A 13,660-nucleotide genomic window follows, 5' to 3' on the forward strand; every position below is an offset into this window, starting at 1 on the left:
TCAGTGAGCCTGCCTTTTTATGAAGGCATCTGCATTCTACATATTTCTCACACATTTATTTCATTATTTTCTTTAACGTGTCACCTTTCCCTAGGTATAAATAGAACCACATTCAATTACATCACAAGAATCCCTTGACATTTGTAGCTTTGATTCATCAGCCCTGAGCATTAGACAGGCGAAAAGGCAATTTGTTAGTCTTGTTAAGGTGGCATTAGGGACAACTAGGGATGTAGAGGTCCCACAGGCCTTAAAAGCACCCTTCAAAGGGTCTCCCGCTTCCCTTTTGGTCACAATGCAATCAGTTAGACATCCCTACGTGTGTCGCTGTGCTCCAGAATGATTGGATGACCTATGGTGGAAAAGCCTCCAATGACTAGAGCGGCGCTATTTCTGGCTGCTGTCACGGTAGAGCTGCTGTTGAAGTCCTTCAGTCACTTCAAGTGCAGTACAGTTTTGAGTGTGTGTGTGTGTGTGTGTGTGTGTGTGCGTACGGGCAAGCATCTGTGTTGTGTTTGTTTGTGTGTTTTGGCTCTGTATTAAAGCAATCTCTGCGGGGAGCTGAGAAAAGTTCCCATTAAGCAAACTGCAATGTCCACCCCACCTACACCCTGTGCGATCTGATTTTTAATAAGCCGTCCATCTGGCTACCACATCCAAGTCCCCCCCACCTGTTTCTCCTGCTGTTTCTCTGGGCTCGGTCCACGTCACGCATATCGTCTGATCATGCCCGATCTGCTTCGATCCACAGCTTAATTCCCCGCGGATAATCTATTTACCTGGGCGAGTGGAAGACTCAGACAGGAGGTTTGTGACATTTCATCACGCCTGGGTTGACGACAGGAATTTTACGGTGCAATGCAGCATCTGCGCGGCCATAATTGAGATGCAAAACGGCGCACACCAACAGCTTTATCTATATGCAAAGTTTGCATCAAGTCTGATTCCGAGTAATCAGGCCACATAAAGACTTTTAATCTCCAAAGGACCTGAACTCTGAAGGACCCTGCTGTCTCAGCAGGCAAAGGTGTTAAGGATGTTTTAGAAATGTCCTTTCATTGAGGGCACACATTCTGTGTTGAATGTTATTCCCTCTCCCGGTACCTTGATGCTGTAAGGCATCTAATAACGCAGCCGAAATGCCTGAACGTGGAAACTAAAGGGTTAACATGTACTATCAATTTAAAATCTCGGATTGCGGAGCTCCTACAACTCAAGTGCATGTTAACAGCCACCGCCCATCAGTGTTCTGGCTTTTTTATGTTTTTCTGTAATTCACAGTTGGCTGTTCATCAAAAAGACCTCTGTTAAATGAATGTTATTAGAGCAGAAATAAGCTGCGGCTTAGAGATGAATGGCTTCTTTTCACACATCTTCAGAGCCGAGATCATGTGGGTTAAAAATGCCTTCGGACACCAAGAGTAAACAAATGTCCTTGATTTGGACCAAATGGACTTTAGAGTTCTGGCCAACTTTAATGGAATCCCCACTGGAAACGAGACTTAAGCAAGCTCTGTCAATGCCATCCACACTGACTGTCTTTCATAGACGTGTCTGTCCAGCTTCACTAGAGGCAATAAACAGACTAAAGAAGTGTAAAGAATTGTGCAGGATTAGGGGCTCCATCTGTCTTGTTGAAGGTCCTAACTTGGTCCAGAGGAAGGAGATATTTCGGGCTACACAAATAAGATACGTCAATACTTTTTCGTAGAATTCATTTATTGTTTGTTTGAATTTTTTTGTAGGATTTATTGACGATAAGAAAAATAGAGATTATCTGATCTGAAACCACATTAGTAACTCAAAGTCAGGCTCTCTTGGACTCTGGCATGAAAAATAACTTGGCAACTCTTTGTTGTTTTACTACTTTGTGTCCATAAATGCTTTATAATTAACGGGAACTGATAGATTGTACTTTAAAAAGTAAAAAGAATATGAAAGTCCTGGAAACTTGCATGCGTCTTGCCAGAATACACATCGACTTCAGTAAACTGGGGCCACATTCTTACAAATCTGGATGTTTTTTTATCTCCACCAGGGAGACCACCATCATGATGGAGAACACCCTGTACCAACACAATGTGTTTTGATTTGTGCTGGAAATAAATTAAAATATCTGAACCGGTCGGCACTTTGATCCGTTTTAATGAAAACAACTGGTGTCTAAACAACTCAAAAATGGCTTATTGAGGTGAATAGTTTCCCACCCTCTGGGACATAAGTCTGAATTGTTATTCAACATTTTCACATTATTCAAATGGCATAATGATAGTGGGATTCAAGGCGTGTGTGTGTGTGTGTGTGTGTGTGTGTGTGACCATAAGAACTGCTTACTCTTGACCTGGAAAGCCCTCTATTTGTATTTGTGGACACGGCATACTGATTGCAGTTATGGCCTTCTCAGAGCAAAATTAGTCACAGCACAATGAGTCTGCGAGAACCTTCAGCAAGAGACATTTAATCTCAGACTCTGATGGATGTAAATATTCAGCATTGTTAATCATCCGGATCGAACCCTGTGGACGCTCCAATTTTAGCTCTCGTTAGTTGTTTTGGACATTTATTTCTCAAATTACAGGTCCTAAACTCTCCGCCAGATATCCTTATTTCATCCCGAACCACTACAAATATCTCGATTAACCATGTCCTGTCACTCTCTGTTGCTTCCCCCATCTGTCTTTCACTCTCTATTTTGCTGGCTAGTCATGTGTGTGAGTGTTTTACAAGGTTCAAAAGGTCCATGCGAGGGGCTGCAGTGTGCTCACACATCATTCGTCCAGATTGGCTTAAGCTGTCATTGTTGCCTTTCAGCAGCCCCTAATATCAAAAGCACCCGATTGTGTGAAAGAGGAGTCTGCCAGAGCCAATGTCCCAAACAACCTCAGGATTGGCTCCGTTTGTCACGGGAGAAAAGCACAACATCAGACCCCCAGCTTTTCTGTCCGATTGTTCACTGGCTACTCTCTCTTAATCTTGTATTGCTTTACACCTGCCACTGCTACGGCAGCATGGTCTTGTACAAAATAACATTGACTACACTGTCAATCACGTTTCAATCTAAAAGTAGTAGCACTTTAATGTCTCTTACTGATAGCACTTTGTAGTTTAACTTTAATAAAGAAATTGCACTTTCTCGATTCTTTTTGTTCTGAGTTTGTACTCATGGTTGAATGCACTTATTGTAAGTCGCTTTGGATAAAAGTGTCAGCTAAATGACATGAAATGTAATGTAATGTAATGTAATAAATGAGGCATGAGCAGGAAAGATGAAGCTGGGGATACAACACAAGACTTGAAATTGTCACTGATTTTGGCACGGACCAAGTTCACAATCGGACTCCGATGGCTCATGAGATGTGAAGGACAGAACAGGATATCCAGATATGTGTACAAATCCTCCTGATTCCGGACATGTTGGAACGCATGTTATGCAAACCAGCAAATTCAGCCTGTATTTAAAATACAATCATAGATCTCGGTAGGTTACATACGTAAAAGCGTTGATCATCAACACTAATGTTGACTTGGCTGGTGCCTCTCAGAGAAACAAACATTCCCAGGCTGCGGATCCGTTGCCAAAATGCTTCGTCGATGACGGTGTAAAAAGGAGGATAAGTTTCAGGCCAATGTGGACACCGCAAGCATTCAACAGCCAACATGTTGGTACAGAGAAAAAGTTCAACACACAGCTCGTCAAACTCCCTCTGTTCCCCTTTAGTCGGAAAGGACAACTTGTAACACATGGTTAATTCCATGTGTGTTTCTTCCCTTTGTCTCCTGGTTTTTCATTCCCTACAGCTGTAGTTACCCCTCACATATATATATATATATATATATATATATATATATATATATATATATATATATATATATACTCCCCTGCTTTCCCTTGTTATTTGCCCCTTGTGTGTATCGCCTTCGACCAATAGTTTTCTGTATGGGTTTTCCCCTTGTTTTTTGTTACTTTGCATAGTAAAATACCTTGCTTTTGCCTCAACTCGACTCCTGTGTATTCCTCTGCGCCGGAGTCTTTGCTTTACCAATTCATCTAACTTTAATCGAGTGAAGAGGATTATCCAGACAATTTTAGGAGGGATTTTACAGACTAGAAAGAATAAGGCAGACTTTGAAATGGTACATTTCAGTACGTTGTGGCTTCCAGTAGAAGCATTAAGTTGTATGTAATCACAGTATAGAGTTGTAATAGTTTTTATCTGTACTTGCACATGTATATAAATGTCTATGTTTAAATTAATACAAATTAAGGATATTGTAGCAACCCTGTAAAGGGGGACTTTGTATTTGATGGGGTCGGTCGTCAACCCCCTCTCTCTAGCCAATCACGATGAGGCAATGTTGCCTCATCGTGCATGCTGCAGGCGGATGTCATCGAGCCTTCCCACGGCGACTGGGCAGCAGCAGTTGTCATGGTTCCAAATAAGATACGCGGCTGTCGACTCTGTGCTAATTACAGGCCTGTAAATGGGATAACCAAGAAAGATTCATAACCACTGCCCCGCATTGATGAGTCTTTGGACCTGGTCTCCGGATCCTCTTGGTTCTCCTCCTTGGACCTCTGCAGTGAATATTACCAGGTGCCGGTTGCCCCGGAGGCCTGGCCCAAGACTGCTTTTTGCACCGGAAGTTCAAGGTCCTCAGTTTTGGACTTTGTAAGGCCCCTGCCACCTTTTGTAAGGTTGATGGACAAGGTATTGGAGGGAATTCCCCGTCAGCAGTGCCTGGCTTACCTGGACGATGTCCCGGTGCACGGTAACTCATTCGATCAAGCCCTGGCGTCACTGCGGTTGGTGCTGGAAAAAATCCTGAAGCTGCACCCGGAGAAAAAGGGAAGCACTGGTTTAGGTCTACAACCCTGTGCGAAAGAAGGGCCGGTGCCCAAAGCTCGACAGCCAATGGGCCGGTCCCTGTAGAGTTTGAGAGGGTGGGAGAGGTCGTATACAGGGTACAGCTATCTGGACTGAGGCGTTTTTTTTGCCAGTGTGGAGTCCATTCATGGGAAATTCTCGGCTTCCCGGGCTCATCGGAGACTCCTTTCCAACGTTCTTTTTTTAGCAAAAGTAGCATCTCAAGTTTTTACACTGTTGTGTACTAGCCTAGCGTTGGTCCACATCATGTAGACGGATTCACAAAATCAAGTTTATGGTCTATTTAAAAAAAATCCCTGTGGTTATTAAAGTAGGGCTGATGTAAATCGTACTCTATCAATCTGACTGAACATAATGTATATATCGAGGGAAGAATCATAATTGCTTTATTGTATTGAGGACGGGTGATGGTGATGGAAGACTGGATTTCACATTGGGAGACCCCCCACCATCAAATCAGGAACTAAGGAAATAGAAAGAGGATGACTTATACTGCTATCTTTTCCATTTCCGCTTTCCAACATACTTATTACAATTGTTAATATAACAATTTAAGTTTTCTATTTCAGGCTTTTAATTTCACACCACATTAAAATGACCTTTTCATCACCTGCTGAAATCTGTGCCATCAAAGTACATTTTTCTTTGCTTCTTTCTTTCATTTAATTACCATCTTATGAAAGGGAGAGTAATCATTCCGAGCCATGCTTTCCAAATGGAGACCTCCAGCAGCATACTGCGCTCATGATGCCTCAGGAACACAACCTCAGCTGTGTCCCTCCATTTGAAACCAACAAACGCCTTTTAACTGTGGAGCCCCAGGGTGTTGCTATTTAGTCAGATACCTTGCGTTAAAGTTACAGCATCTGCATGCCTCAGGGTGTCCCGGTTGTTGTAAAAATCATTAGCTCATGATACTAACTAGGGCTCAATTCCAGTACCAGCACATAAGGACCCTTAAGAAGAAAGAAAGAAATATACACTTTTATTGATCCCCGTGGTGAAATTCTTCTCTGCATTTGACCATCCTTAGTTATTGAGGAGCAGCGGGCTGCAGTGAAGCGCCCGGGGAGCAACTGGGAATTCAGTGTCTTGCTCAAGGGCACTTTGACATGCAACTATGGGGAGAGTGGGGATCGAACCGAGTACCTCGTGGTTGCGGGACGACCACTCTCCCACATAAGCTAATACTACTTAATTTAATACTTAAGTAGTAGTAGTGTTTCATTTAGTCATCACATCACGCCTATATACAATCTAGTAAACAATGACTAAAAAGGTGGAAGCATAATGCTTATATATGCCAATCATAAATTCTTCTCAATTAAGTAACCCTCAAGATAATTAGATTTAAAAAAAATATTTCATTCACACTTGTCACCCTCAAAAAAAAAAAAAATATATATATATATATATATATATTTCATTCACCGATCATGTCAATGGAAGCTGTGTGTGTGTGTCCAACTGGCACGCTAATCATTGGTCATTTTGGTTGAGTAAATAATAAATAAATATACCTTTTAGTAAACGCAGCAGGGTACATAATTAATGTCAAGAACACAGATAACTTTACGGGTTACTGGGCATCAAGTCTATTCAGACCAGTGTGTACCACCCACAGACAGAGGGTCTGGTGGAGCGTCTGGATAAGACTTTGAAGTCCATGATCCGTACATGTAGGTACTTGTATTGCTTCCTTCTTCCAGCTCTAAACTCCTCGCCAAGTGACGAGGGCCCTTTGTGGTCACACGGCGAGTGGGGCACATTTTTCTTGGGGCCCCTGATATCCACAGTTCATAGATTGGTTCAATCAGAGTGTGATTTTGCTCTGTAGTTTTGCTTGCATTCAGTATATGATAACACAAGAGACAGAATTTCAGGGTCATAGTGATATTTTATGCTCATTTGGACACTATCACTGAGATAAAGATGAACAAGTTCAGTGTCAAATATGTCATTCAATGGAAAAAAATATTATAATAATCTCTTAATGCGAAGAATAGAGAAATGTCAATCGTTATTTCTTGTATTTCGAATTCGCTTGTTCACACTCGCTCAATGGAGACAGTTTCTAACTTCCCTTCCATTTGCCTCAAGTAAACCTGAATGTAAGCAGGTAACACTCGTTAACAACTACCGACGGACACATTCTGTAACTACCTGGACTTACAGGTAAACCTGAATGTAAGCAGGTACCACTCGTTAACAACTACCGACAGACACATTCTGTAACTACCTGGACTTACAGGTAAACCTGAATGTAAGCAGGTAACACTCGTTAACAACTACCGACGGACACATTCTGTAACTACCTGGACTTACAGGTAAACCTGAATGTAAGCAGGTAACACTCGTTAACAACTACCGACAGACACATTCTGTAACTACCTGGACTTACAGGTAAACCTGAATGTAAGCAGGTAACACTCGTTAACAACTACCGACGGACACATTCTGTAACTACCTGGACTTACAGGTAAACCTGAATGTAAGCAGGTAACACTCGTTAACAACTACCGACGGACACATTCTGTAACTACCTGGACTTACAGGTAAACCTGAATGTAAGCAGGTAACACTCGTTAACAACTACCGACAGACACATTCTGTAACTACCTGGACTTACAGGTAAACCTGAATGTGAGCAGGTACCACTCGTGGTATGCGGTACATCATGGTGAGCTTGCCTGTGCTGGACGTGAGCAGCGAGCAGCAGCCTGACCCGCCAGCAGAAAGCACGGCACGCAGCGCGGTGACGCTTCTCCGTTCCCGACTTGAGTTTCCTGAAGCTCGATGACGGCAACAGACCAGCGTCGATGTTTCTTAATGCTCATTTATTTATCAGCTCTTTCGGGCTGTTTGTGTGTGCTCCTCTCCTGCAGCAGAAAGCGTGACGGCGCTCTTTAACCTGCCGTGTTCTGCTGCAGGAGCGAGCACGCGCAGCCCCGAGGGTACGAAGCGTTACAGCGGTCTTTACTAATATTTATAATTCATAATACTAGGATCCGGCTTGCTCTATAGAGTCCGAGACTCACGGTATAACGTGAAAAGCTGTTACAGTAATAAAAGGTGGAGCTAAAGTATTTAAGAAGTTTTAAAAAAGGCTCAGCCAACCTCCCCACACGATAACTTTTGTACAGCCCCTAATTTGGATATTTTGGTGCATTGCATCAGTGAATGATGTCACCAGCAATGCACTCTTGGGTAATTACATTTTGATTTTGACCATTGGCTTCAGCCACGTCAAGTAGGGTCGACAAGAGTGCGTTAATGACGAATACCTTTGGTATTTGGGCAGGCAGATCTACAGCTTTTTTATTTTTTCATTTATGCCCAGTAACTAGATTTCCTAATAACTTGCACACATTTCTTTCTTCTTCTTTTGCTACAGTTCTTTTCAATTAAGCTGTGGTTTTCTATTTGTTTGAGCTTTTGAAAAGTTGAAAACATATTGTTGTTCGTTGTTGCCAGATGATATTTGCTTTGACAAAGGCACCAGTAAACACTGGCAAATCAAGTCGACATCCTATTGATTGTAACGGCTCCTTTTGACTGCTCAATTTATTACACCAGATTAGCAAACAGCCCCACGCAGACAAATACAAAGAAAAAAATACACATTTTGGTTTTGTGTAACAGCAGATATCAGTTCAACCCCCTAAATAGTGATTAGGGCAGAAGCTCAAACATGTGAGCGTGGCTGCTTGAGATCCCTATTCAAGAGATTGATTTTCCTTGTTTGGACGGGGAGACGGACACACACACACACACGAGAGAGATAAAGACATGTCCTGATAGAAAACACACACAAACGGTAAACAGTGATCCAAAGAGTGGAGATGGGAAACTGGGGACACTTTGTTTCAGGAAATAATGCAACCGGCTCATTTGGATCTTTCCGCTGTCGTGATCCAAAGAGTGGAGATGGGAAACTGGGGACACTTTGTTTCAGGAAATAATGCAACCGGCTCATTTGGATCTTTCCGCTGTCGTGATCAAATGTGCTCCTTCAGCCGTAAAAGGTCTGCCAAGGGGATGAAGGTATCATATCCAAACCCTGGACGTCATACCTTAGGGACACCATTACGGCAGGATGCACTTGATTCAGATGAATCCTTTTTTCCATAATAAATAATGCATCCATTTGAACACGATATCTCAAAGACACTTTCACATCTTGGTCGGGGCCAACTGTGTGGTACCTCGAGGACAAGCAACCAAGTCTGGTTCCTACTTCTGTAAGATCCACTTTTCAAGGACAACACTTTTTTGCATAGCAGACGTATTGACTTTACCCGTCAGGAAATGCACAGAAATGCGAGTAATAACATTACTGCTGGTTATATTCATGAAAGTAGCCATGAAAAAGACCAAATCTGTGTCCAAAACAATCTCTCGTAAACACTATACTGGTTTACACTATAAGAGAACTTGAAGGTACTTTAAAAGCCCTATTTGCCCCAATGTGTGGCAAAAAAAAAAATCACATTCTTTCTCAGTCATAACTGTAGTCGGGACACAATACATGTAGGTTTAGTATTCTTCATGAGTTTCACTTTCCGAAGATATCATATGTCCGATATCCATCCAGCATAAACAGCCATTAATCCGATTTAGAAATAATTGAATAAAGGACACGTCAGTGTCATAGTAATCGAGTAATAGAATATACAGGGGGGACATTGCTGGACACACAAGTCAGTCAGTAAACACTTTGCTCAATACAGAGACTGAAGACAATCTCCCTGGTTTTGTTGCGTAAAGTGGGTTGATTAAAAATATACAATAAATCAGAACCAATCCCAAAGTCTTGAAGGACGGCGACATGCAAAAGCCGTCTGCTGGGGCAAAGAAACTGTTGTAGCAGCTACGCAAACACAGCGCCATTGTTGCTTTTGCTGCTGCTGTGTTTTTTTTGGGGGTATAATCTCGGAGCCAGCTGCTAAATGGACAAATAACAGCGAGTTATCCCCACGTGGCTCCGCCTCGCTTCCCCATGCATGTAGGTAACCGGTTGTGATTGGCCAGTCGGAACCCCAAGGCATGTAAGTGGCCCTGGGTTCCTTAGCGGCCGTTCTAGCAGCAACTTGTCATTGAGACATCATTCAGTAGTCACTCACTCAAAATAGCCTTGATTTATTATTGTCTTTCTAATTAATTGGAAATAATAATGGAATGAATGTTGCCATGGAGTCAACTACACCTGAGCCCTGAATATTTGCATTCTTTATAATATACCATGAACGTTTGGTGAATTGTCTACTAGCAGTCCTATGTTGCACTGTATGCATTACAATCAAGTAGACATAGTCCATGGAGCAGCCCTTTTTATATTATATATTTTGCATGTGGATTTACAGACAACACTAAGGGTTCACCGAGCACTTTAGTTGTGTAAACACAACCGTGTTTTCTGTTCTTCAACCACAATCTCTAACCATAACCAAGTAGTTATCATCACCTGATGTTATATGAAAAGGTTTCGCAGGATCATCTGTTAGTCCTACAAACCTCCGTTTGACAGGTGCGATGGGTGATGAGAGTGGTTCTAAATGCGTTCGGTCAGGATGACAGTAGCTTACTGCCCAATCAATGCTATTCGGTTGTTTTAAAAAGGTACATTAATCATTTTACAAGGTCAGCATCCACCCCAGAATGCCGGCCTGAACATGAAAAATTGACGGCTGTGCGGTTCCATCTACTTCAGTTAGAAGGTCCAGCAGCAATTCACATTGATTGATGCCGCTGCAGCGAGGAACCTTCACAGCACAACACACACATTCTGTTTATAGGTGAGAGACGGAGCAAAGGAAAGGACAAACATGCTACATTTCTGTAACGGTTCTCTGCATTGGAACCTTCTTTAGCACCTTTGGGCCGTATCCTCCTTTTTCTGCAAAAAAAACCCCACACAAAACATTTCCATTATGAGGACAGGAGCACGAAGGGGAAGACGACAACAAAAGCCAGATGCAGGATTTAGAGGCGTTCAGCACAGTAGACGTGCACTAACACTGATAAGTGCGAGGCTTATTGTTGATACCCCCTCTCAGATGCCAAATTGTGCGCAGATGCCAGACACTTTGGTCCAGGGTCAGAGGATAAGTATTTACGAGCATGTGTGCAGCCGAGGACCTGAGGACTATAAACACACACAGCTGTCCTGGATTAGTCACAACGCTCAACACGTATATACACATACACACAAAAAACACATAAACACACATCAATACTTTCGAAACAATCCAGAAATCCATTTTTCTCTTTTGGTCCATCACTCAAAAGTCTCCATCTATGGAAACCATGCCAGCTCCAATTCCATGTTCTCTCTCAATCAATTCTATTTTGCCTCATTCATTCGTCCTCTATCGTTCTTTTTCACCCCTCCACATTCTGTTACAACGTGTACAATTCTCTAACCCTCTCCATTTAGCATGGGGTGTGAGAACCACAGTGAAGGCTCTCGAGAAATGGTCCACTATCACCGTGTCCCCAAGCCCCCTTTCTTTCTTTCTTGAAGAGCCAACCGCTAGCTATCTTTTTCCCCTCTGCACCTGCCGTCTCACTGCACTGACTTTTTCCATCAAGGTTCAGTAAAGTCTGAGCACCAGCAGCTTTATCTCTCTGACTGATGACAGTTTACCAAAGCTGCATTTCAACTGATTAAAGCAAGCAATTTCCCCGGGGGAACGACCCAAAAAGGTACAATAAGTTAAATAAATAAGACTTAACTAAGTAGTTGGTATCAATGGGGGCCCAACTACAAATCTTGCCCAAAGCCCCCCTTAAAGGGAAACTGGTTCCGCTGGGTCTGAACTGGGCTACAGATTGCAATTGTAAACTGATTGTATTCAATTCAAATCATGCTCGCAGGTTGGCCAGTCTATGGCATGAGTAAGTGGTTATTACTGTTTCAGGGTTTTACAACTCTGACATCTTGCCTCTATCATTCAAATGTGGAGCTCGTAAGAACCCCCTCCCCCCCCCCCTTCCCCCCCGGCAACTGTCAATCATTCCCATCTTTATTTTGTTCATTTATGTTAAATTTCTGGCAAACATGACGCATGAGCTCCTCAGTCAAGTTTTGAAATGCAGGCACTCTAATCTAATGAGAATAAGGGATTGTGACCCAGAAAAGAAAGAAATGTGTAATACATTTATGTGCATCACATCATCAGAGGAGTCCATGTTTTATCAGCTTAAGACCTTTCTAAACGAGGGTTGGAGCATTAACGTGGACCCTGCTAAAATAGAGGGGGCACTCGATCAATCCCCGCCTCCGTATAATCTAGAACAGCAGTGGAGGATGAGTCATGGTGCTTATTGATCACACTGGGGGACTGTCCCAGACAATACAGCTGATAGTTACAAGCAAAGCTTCCTTTCACCTATTATGAGAGCACAACAGCAATTCTCGTTTCCAATTCCGCAAATGAGCCCAGTCAATGCAATCAGCTTTCAGATATGTGGCTGGCAGATCAATAGTCCTTCCACCATCACGAGTGAAATGACGTGAGTTAGTGCGTGTTTCTGGATGACCTTTCCAGAGTCGACCTACGCTCGATCCTGCCAAGAGGCGCCTGAAGCCCATTGAGCCAGAGATGGCAGCTCAATGGGGGAAAAGGCCCCAAGTTAATGAGTTCCTCTATCAATATTTCTATACCATGCTCTGGCACAGCACATGACAGAAGATACTTTAAAATGTACACTTGAGATGAAAAGCAATTATGATTTAAGATGGCACATATCTGCTCTGTCAGGGAATGCGTAAGCTGCGTATATTGCCAGCTCTAATAGCGGTCAATGTCTCTCGTAAGACCTTTGTGGAGTTTATGGGGAGAGGTTTGTGCGTGGCTACATGTCGGCGCTATAAACAAATACAAAAGCTGTGTGATCAGATGTTCTTGATAAACACAAACAGACATCCAATTTTATGGCAATCCATCTCAGAGTCGTTGAGATATTTCTGTCTAGATGAAAGTCGTGGACCTACAGGTATGCCTCTCGTGTGGCGAAAAAAATGCAAAGTCAGTTTCTCTTTGGCATTCAAATTTATGTTGAAGGATTGCTTTGGCAGTCCCACAAATATGTTCTTTTATTAATAGTCTGACTTCCTTTGCTGACACATTTCCTCTCGTTGTCTGGGAGGAAAAGGACGAATTTTGTCACTGTGACAATTATGTTGTGTGATATATTACTAGGTTTTGGAAAAGAAACTACGTACGGAAAGGGGTTATTTATAATCTTATATTCACAGATTATGTGAATGTATATCTCCTTGTGTTACCAGCCCAAGGCTGGTGGTTTTATCCAAACACTGTGCTTATGAGACTTTTTTCTTTTTATAGATAATTGGCACACAGTTGCCTTCGACTGGAGAGTGCAATATGAACCAATGTCCCCATTTCCTTCTACTATCGTTCATTTCCGTGGACCTTTTTATCAGCACATTTCAGGGCAACCTGTTTGTGTGTGTGTGGGGGCATATTTGTCCTTCTAATGTATGGAATAATTAAACTGGTTGAAGGGTAGATTCCACCAGCCCTTGCTGATGCGATGAATATTAAACAATAGCTCCATAAAACTGGGCTATACAGTACATGTTTTCCACAGGGACAGCAACATAAAATAAAAAAGGTCTTGTTCCTACCATTTCCTGTAGTGTTGTGTGTTGCAGTAAAAACACACTGTTATCAGCATGCATTAAGAGTTACGGCTCCTCCACATAGCCTGACAGGCAGCTGTCACCACGTGTACTCTTGAGTTTAGCC

Source organism: Cyclopterus lumpus, chromosome 19 (genome assembly GCF_009769545.1).
Source record: "Cyclopterus lumpus isolate fCycLum1 chromosome 19, fCycLum1.pri, whole genome shotgun sequence".
In the NCBI taxonomy this organism is placed as follows: domain Eukaryota; kingdom Metazoa; phylum Chordata; class Actinopteri; order Perciformes; family Cyclopteridae; genus Cyclopterus; species Cyclopterus lumpus.